This window comes from Scyliorhinus canicula, chromosome 17, assembly GCF_902713615.1.
Source record: "Scyliorhinus canicula chromosome 17, sScyCan1.1, whole genome shotgun sequence".
Lineage (NCBI taxonomy): Eukaryota > Metazoa > Chordata > Chondrichthyes > Carcharhiniformes > Scyliorhinidae > Scyliorhinus > Scyliorhinus canicula.
In genome coordinates this window covers 126,835,722-126,844,935 of record NC_052162.1, presented here as the reverse complement: position 1 = coordinate 126,844,935, position 9,214 = coordinate 126,835,722, and positions in this window count along the sequence as shown.

Sequence of the window (9,214 nt, the reverse complement as noted above, 5' to 3'; positions counted from 1 at the left end):
ACAAGGCAATCATTTGATTCCTGTGCTGCTGCGGGACCACATAAAGCTGATCCTTTATGATCACACCCTCATGTGTGGTCAGTGTGTGTCTGAACTTGTCGTACTGAGGCACAAAGTTGCCTTTGAAAATCTCCCTGAGATCCTCATCTTGCTTCTGTGCCTCTAGATCTTTAATATCGGTCTGTGAGACTTGAACTGCGCTCACAGGGGCGCTAGCTGGTGCGCTAGCTGGGGGTGTCCACAAGTGTCCTCGCCTGGAACCTGCCTTAGCCAGTGCGTCGGCTTTTACATTCCCAGGGGGGGATGACCTATGGTGGCTTCTAACTTTTATGATGCCGAAGGTTCTGTCCTTCGCTTTATCTAAAATGTGGCGGAGTAAAGGGGCTGATGGAAGGGGTTTCCCGTCTGCGGAGACAAAACCAGTCCTCCACAGGGGTAGAAAATCTGTCAAACTGTTGCAGACATATAGACTGTCCGAATATATGTCCGCCGGGCTGGGGAAAGAATCGGGGTGGTCCACTATATATGCTATGGCCGCGAGCTCTGCTGCCTGCACGTCTAAGTGACCTGGCAATTTTAAAGCTATTTCCTCGAGAGCGCGACCCTGCGCGTCCTCAACATAGATGCCGCAACCCGTGATACGCTCACCTTCTAAAACCGTGGATGAACCGTCCACGTATATCCGTAGTGGTCCACACGTGTCTGTGTGTTGGGGGCTTTGTCTTGGGTTCCCTATCTTCCTGGGGGCTGTCTTCGCTATGAAGGGTCCTGTGTTGTGTAGGGGTGCTACAATTTCACATTCATGGGGCTGTCCTGGATATTGGAGGTTGTCGGCTAAAAATGTGTGTGTGCGGGTCCGTTTTACTGTAATGTCCCGTCCTTGTAAAAGTAGTGTCCACCTAGCTGCCCTAATCTGGCTAACTGAACCGTCCTTCAGTCGACCGTCTAGGAGTAACTGGGTGGGGGTGTGCTCGGTCAAAATGGTGATGGGGTTGAGTCCGGTAATGTACGAAAAGTATTGCACTGCCCAGAAGACTGCAAGGAGGTGCCTCTCGCAGGCTGAAAATCCTTGTTCCACTGGGTCTAACAGTCGGGAGGCATAAGCCACTGGTCTTAGCTGCTCGTGCCGTTCCTGAAGTAACACGGCCGAGAGGGTCAGATCTGTGCTCGCTACCTCTATTGCATAGGGGGAAAGGTGGTCTGGGACTTGTAGCGCGGGTGCTGTGCTAAGGGCTTTCTTTAACTCTTCCACAGCCTCTGTATGCTGTGGAAGCCATTCCCAAGGGGCTCCTTTCTTAAGGAGGTCTGAGAGTGGGGCTGCCTTTGTCGCGAATCCGTCAATGTGGTTCCGACAATAACCAACCAGTCCTAAGAACGACCGGAGGGCTGAAACATTCTGGGGAAGGGGCAATTTGACAATCGAATCAATTCTTTTGAATTCGATCTCGCGTTTGCCGTGTGTGATGACTGTTCCCAAATACATCACTTTGTGTTCCAAAATCTGGGCCTTTCTTGGGTTAACTTTACAGCCAATTGTGGTTAAAAGTTCCAGGAGTTCGGCCAGAAGCGTAATGTGCTCTGCCTTTGTGTCTGTCTGCAGTAATAGGTCGTCCACATACTGTACCAGACATTCGGGGCGGGAAAATTTTTCTAGACCATTCGCCAGCTGTCGGTGGAAAATGGAGGGGGAATTGTGGAATCCTTGTGGAAGGCATGTCCACATATACTGTTGTGCTTTGAAAGTGAAGGCAAATTTGTACTGGCACGCTTTTGCCAATGGGATTGACCAGAAGCCATTGCTAATGTCCAATACCGTGAAATATTTGGAGTTGAGTCCCTGTTTGAGCATGGTCTTGGGACTTGTTGCTACCGTGGGGGCTACTGCTGGGGTTACTTTGTTGAGCTCCCGATAATCAATGGTCAGACGCCATGATCCGTCGGGCTTTCTCACTGGCCAAATAGGGGCATTATTGGTCGAGGGTACTGTTCTAAGCACACCTTGCTCCAATAAGCTACCTATCACCTTCTCTATTTCTCCCTCTGCTTCTAGGGGAAATCTGTATTGTTTCTGTGGTCGGGGGTCAGGTCCGGTAACGTGAATTTGTCCAGTCATTCTGCCGCAGTCGTGCCGGTGACTGGCAAATGCTGTCCTGTGTTTATTTAATACTGCCTTTACTTGTCTGTCCGTGTTTAGTGTAGTCAAGTCAAATGAATAGTCTCCTACTGCGCTAATCCTATTAGCGTAGTCTCCTACTGTGAGGGTAGCGGGTGCTCTGTCCGATCTTGCCATTCGCCAGACACACTGGTTCACTGGGTCGAACGACAGGCTATGTGCATTCATGAAATATATCCCTAGGATGTGTTCTGCTGTCCGGGGAAGATTTACTAATACGACGGGGTGTTTGGTGGAAATGTTCCCTAGCTGGATTGCTACGGGTGCAGTAATGTGTCCCTGCTGCGAGTGTCCTGTGAACCCGCTAAGTGTGATGGTGGAGGTGGTCGGCCACGTGTCTGCCTGTGCCGTGGTTGTGGAATTAATCGTGGTGCGGGACCCTCCTGTGTCCCAGAGTAACTCTATGGGCTTCCCTCTAACCTTCGCTGTGACTACCGGTCTTCCGGATTGATCCCAAAGAGTGTCACAGACCCAAGTGGGGGAGCCCGAACACCGTCAGTCCATCCCGTCCACATTGGTCTGTCCTGACTGGATCCCTATACTATGGATCGGTTTGGCTTTATTCCTATTCAGAGTGCCTGTCTGCTGGCCTCTCTGTGATCTCTGGGGTGCATTACATTCCTTAGCCCAATGTCCTAACTGGCCACAGTTGTAGCATTCCTGCGACTTCTGTGGAGGGCTGTTCTTTCCTTCATTCACCCACGCGGGGTTTTGGTGCGCTCTCACTGCCTGTATGTCCGCTGCAGCCTGAGCTTCTTCTGGGGACTTCACTTTGCCTCTGCCCTGAACTGATTGCTCCCAAGCGCGGGACAATCTTTTCAGGACCCACTTCTCATTATGGGCCTCCTCTGAGGGGTCATAGCTGTTGCAAGCACTCGGTCCTGCTTCTGTTGCATGAGAAATTATGGTGCGCGTCCATTTAACCATATTTTCTCGGTTCAAATGGGCTCTATTTAAATCGCCAAATACTGCATTAAAATGGATCCACAGCCTTCCGGCGAATGCTGTGGGGTGTTCGGTTTTCTTCTGTCGGCACTTATTAAGTCCTTCTACTGGGTCACCTCGATTATACCCTATGGCATCTAAAATGGAGGTGTGCATTTCCTCTAGGGTGCCTCCGCCAACGTTCTGTGGGTCGGGGAGGGCTGCTACTACCGATTGGTCCAAACTCAGAACTGTGAGTTTAACCTGCTCTCTTTCGTCCAGGCCGTACATGGTTGCCTGTTGCTTTACTTTTGCGAAAAACTGGTGGGGGTCTGCGGTGGGGAGAAACGGAGTGATCTTTTCACACGCGTCCCTGAGTTGGGTTACAGTTAAGGGGGTGGTGTAGGTGATATCGGGTGCGCCTTCTGTGGTCGCTTTCCGTTGGGTGGTGACTGGATTCATTGGTACGGTAACTAGCTGATCTGTAGGGGGTTGGGGTGCTTGCCTTTTCTGCTGCGCTGCTGGCGCACATGTTCCCTGAACATAACGCTGCGCTGTCTCACTTAACTCTTTCCAGTCTGGGGCATTCTCCTCATCTAACTGCGTTCCAAAGGTGCTTTGAAACCCATTTTGCACTGAAAGCAGCAATTGCAGCTCCGCAATCTGCTTCCTGCATTTCGCATGATCTACTGTACTCTGACTTGTTCTGTGGTGGCAGCATGGAGTGCTCTCAAAGCTGCTTTAAGGTCAGAGCATTGCCTCTGCAAAGCCTCTACCTGCTTCTCTGATTCTTCTCTTATCAGGACGGCGCGTTGCACGTCCTGATAGGCCTTTTCGTACTGGGTCTGGGAACTGCTGAGATGGGCTGGACAAGACTGATGTGCCCTCTTGACATCATCCACCTCTCTACCTTTCTCTGCCAACTTCCCTCTAAGATCCATATTTTCCTTCTCGATGTCCCTGACATCCACTTTACTCATTCGATTTCTCTCCTCTAATTCTGCCCGGAGCGTCTGAACGACCTCCTCTGTGCCTCGCAATTGTGCCAAACAGGACACAATTGCCATCGGCTTGCGTGCTTTACTAAGGGTCTTCTTATGAATTTGAGAGAGGTTCTCCCACCAAGTATGTCCTATACTTCCGGGACCTGTCTCCTCATTCAAACAGAATTCTTTCCAAAGGGGCCATCCCTTTCCTTGCAGATACTTGCGGAATTCCAGCTCCCACACGGGACACTGACCTACTCGGCTACTGCTGGTCGCTGCGACCACAAACCGTTCTGGGTTCATGAGGCGTTCCATTGCCTGCATGGCCATTTTTTCTGACTCACTTAATTTGGAACAGGGGGTGTTGAGGTTATGTCTCACGAAACGGGTAAGGCTTACGCTATGTTCCGTTCACAAAACAACCGAAAGTTTGTCGCAACAAAAATGCTTTCAGGTTTTCCTTACAACCCTGTTAGTACGCATGCACTAAACACACTTCCGAATTACGTTTATTCCTTTGAACACCTTGAATACTTGTGATTTCTTTCCTTTTTCTTTACCAGATTTCTAATTCAAATTTCAGGGTCCTCGACGGAGTTGGGGTGCCACTTGTAACCGTGTCCCGTCAGGATGTCGCCACTAAATGTTGCACGTTTTACTTGAGTGTAATACGCGTTTATTGGAGTGTATTAACACGCCTCCGTTTAAAGGCCGTGTGCTTAACACTGCTAGGCTCTGTATGTGTAATTTCAGCTCGGAGTCGCCAGGTTTCGTATATAAACACCTCACAAGTATCTCAAGGTCAGGTTCAAAGTAATAAGACTATACACCGATTAGTAAGTTCCAACGATCAATATTTATTATACAAATATAATAAATACGCATGCACACGCTAAAGACTAATACCTATTTCTACTATTAAACGACTAAATACTTATCTAAGTGGGAACCAGCAAGGTCAGGGGACAAGGCCTTTGTTCCTTTCTGGGCTGTACCTTCTGTTCGTTATTAGACGAGTACTGTATAAGTTCACGTAGCGAGCGTCGTTTTGGGACTTACTGAACGATGGCTGGTGCTCAACGGCTGGTGATGGAAGACAGGATCTGGAGGCTGGAGTCGGAGTCAGGATACAACAGCAACGGAGTCAACAGCGGAGCCGGAGCAGAAACAACAGACAGGACCATGTGCGGGGTCTATCTTTATAGTGGCCCCCAATGTCCGTGCCTTTTCGGGGCGGGCTTTACCTTCCATGCATTGATTGGATCAATTCCCAATCGATGTCTCACTAATCCCCCAATCTGAGGGTCCCTTCTCGATGTGTGGGGCGGTCTCTAGGGTCTTTTGTGATGGATACTTCTGGTGCCGTTTTGTCTGGGCCTCCACTTAAAGTATCTATTCAAAACCAAATGTTGCTATTGTGTGTGCCCAGATCTGGATTGCCTCATTAATATGCAAAGCGTTTTGCTATTAACACCTTTGGTTGAGATCTTCCACCTGGCCAGAAACTAGTTTTGCTGCGTGCAGAATGCTAATCAGTCTTTGCAGACTGCTTGTCTTGGCTAAACTGCTTTCTCCCTGCAGTCTTAGCAGTTCTCCATTTTGTTAGCCCAGTGTCCACCTTAGGTGGCTACAACGGGTAACAGGCTGGCTCCGAAGTAAGTCGATTAAAGCCTAGATTCATATCGGAAACACGTGTCTGGTGAATTGATGGTTCCATCAGTAGCTACAGTACTATATGACAAAACTAGAAATAATAGTAAATGTACTTCATTACACAACCATCAATAACATATCTAATCTATAACAATACCAGGCATATCTCTGTCCGATGTTAATTTACCGTCCCCTTAAATGTCAGCCATCTCCTGGGGAAACCAACCCTTTCATTGTGAACATTGGGAAAGAAACCATTCTTTTTTTTCCCCATAAATTTAGAATACCCAATTATTTCTTTTTTCCAATTAAGGGGCAATTTAGCGTGGCCAATCCACCGAACCTGCACACCTTTGGGTTGTGGGGATGAGACCCACGCAGACACGGGGAGAATGTGCAAACCCCACACAGAAGTCACCTGGGGTCGGGATTGAACTCGGGTCCTCGGTGCCGTGAGGCAGCAGTGCTAACCACTGTGCCACCATGCCGCTCCGAGACCATCCATTTAGCCAGACAAATAAATGTGTCAAGCTGAGGGAGCAAAGGATGTCAATGTCTTTAAGAGAAAGAGACCTGGGCCAAGCTTTCCAGAGTCTGCACCCTCCCTGGATTCACTTCCTTTCCCTTCAGTTGCTGCAAGTGACCAATTGAAGGTCAGAATGAGAAAAGAAATAGAAAGGGGGAGAAAAGAAAGTGTTTTACTCACAGATGTTGGAGGCAGGAGGAAGTTTCAGTCTGTATAAAGTTCAATTTTCATTCACACAAAGCCCATGCTGATTGGATGGAGGACCAGAGACGTTCCAGTTCCCCCATCTTCCCATTGGTCAACGCCTCAGCATGGAGGCCAAAGGGCAAGCTCTCCCCTGCACATGTACAGCCTTCCCGGGGGAGGAGGGTGGTGGCGGATGGAGGGGGAGATCACCAAGTGGCTCACCACTGGCCAGAGGACTCTGTCAGTTTGTTTAAAATTAATTTACGGGATGTGGGCTTGGCTGGTTAGGCCAGCATTTATTGCCCATCTCTAGTTGCCCTTCAGAAGGTGGTGGTGAGCTGTTTTCATGAACTTCTGCAGTCCTTCTGGTGTAGGTACATCCACTGTGCTGTTAGGGAGGGAGTTCCAGGATGTTGCCCCAGCGACAGTGAAGGGACGGCGATATATTTCCAAGTCAGGGTGGTGAGTGACTTAGAGGGGATCCTCCAGGTGGTGGGCTTCCCAGGTATCTGCTGCTCTTGTCCTTCTAGTTGGTAGTGGTCCTGGGTTTGGAAGTTGCCGTCGATGGAACCTGGTGAGTTACTGCAGTGCATCTTGTAGATGGTGCACACGGCTGCCATTGTGCGAGGGTGGTGAAGGGTTTGAATGTTTGTGGAAGGGGGACTGTTTTGGGCCATGATTTAGAGAACCCCAAAGTGTATCACGGAGTTCATCTGACCCACAACTATTAATAGATTGTGGTATGGGGAGCACACGGCCCACTCTACAGGGGTGGTACAGCAGAAATGGAAAAAGTATTTTTAAAGCAAAACAATGTTTATTTAATTGACTCAAGTTAACCTTTTTAAAACATACAGTGAACATCTTAGCAACCATCAATTCAAATACAACCCCCAAAGAATACAACACTAAGTAATCCTTACTAACTTCCCAAACAACATCCAGAAGACAGAAGAAACGCAGTTTAACAGAAGCACATTAGGTTTACATTCACTACTGAAAACATTTATAATTCTGAATTCACCAAATGATCAAGGGATAGTCTTTTCATGGCAGAGAGATCAACAATACATCTGCTCTGTCTGGCTTCAGCTCCAACACTGAAAACAAAACTAAAACACACCCTGCAGCAAACAGCCTAAAATGAAAGTAAAAAGCTGACAAACAGCCCAGCTCCACCTACTCTCTGACATCACTGCAGCAGTAAACACCCATTTCTTAAAGGTACTCTCACTACAGATATTTATATACACACTCATTTATAAACACTCATTTCTTAAAGGTACTCTCACATGACAGGAGCAATCAAGCGGGATCTGCTTTGTCCTGGATGGTGTCAAGCTTCTCGAATGTTGTTGGAGCTGCACTCAACCAGGCAACTGTCCATGTGCAGTTTGCACATTCTCCCGTACCTGCGTGGGTCTCACCCCCACAACTCAACGTTGCCTGGAAATCTTCTCTCAAAGGGAGGAGGAACAATGGGTGGGGGCGTGGCTCCCGTGTCCACACGTCAGGCCTGTGCGCTGGAACCCAGCAACATCATCGCGGAGCAGTGATTCCTATTGGCTGATTCGGGCAGGGCTCCATTGTGACATCACAATGACACAGAGGGGCGTTCCCAGCGCACTGTCCCATTCGGAAGAATATCCCTGGTTACAGAAACAAAATACTGCGGATTGGACAACAGCTCAGAGTATCTGGCGGTCATAGTCTCTTACAACCCCACATGGGCTCGGGTCCCAGCCCCTCACTGTCTTCTTGTGGGTGACTGACCAATTAGAACTACCGGGAAGACAGGAAGGACTCTGGTCCTTCATCTAATCAGAGTTCCAGCTTTGTGTGAATGATTTGATTTATTGTCACATGTACCGATGTACAGTGAAAAGTATTTTTCTGCGGCTGAGGGAACGTACACAGTACGTACGTACATAGTAAACAAAAGGAATAATCAAGAGTACATTGACAAATGGTACATCGACAAACAGTGATTGGTTACAGTGCGGAAAAAGGGGCCAAACAAAGCAAATACATGAGCAAGAGCAGCATAGGGCATCGTGAATAGTGTTCTTACAGGGAACAGATCATTCCGAGGGGGAGTCGTTGAGGAGTCTTGTAGCTGTGGGGAAGAAGCTGTTCCTATGTCAAGGGCTGCACGGTAGCATTGTGGTTAGCACAATTGCTTCACATCTCCAGGGTCCCAGGTTCGATTCCCGGCTTGGGTCACTGTCTGTGTGGAGTCTGCATGTTCTCCCCGTGTCTGCGTAGGTTTTGTACAGGTGCTCCGGTTTCCTCCCACAGTCCAAAGATGTGTGGGTTAGGTGGACTGCCCATGCTAAGTTGCCCTTAGTGTCGAAAATTGCTCTTAGTGTTGGGTGGGGTTACTGGGTTATGGGGAGAGGGTGGAGGTGTGGACCTTGGGTAGGGTGCTCTTTCCAGGAGCCGGTGAAGACTCAATGGGCCGAATGGCCTCCTTCTGCACTGTAAATTCTATGATTCTATGTCTGGATGTGCGGATCTTCAGACTTCTGCACCTTCTGCCTGATGGAAGGGTCTGGAAGAAGGCAAAGCCTGGGTGGGATGGGTCTGAGATAATGCTGTCTGCCTTCAAGAGGCAGCGGGAGGTGTATACAGAATCAATGTGGGGGGTGGCAAGCTTGTGTGAATGGAGATTGAGCTTCACACAAACTAAAACTTCCTCCTGTCTCCCACATTAGAACATAGAACAGTACAGCACAGAACAGGCCCTTCGGCCCTCGATGTTGTGCC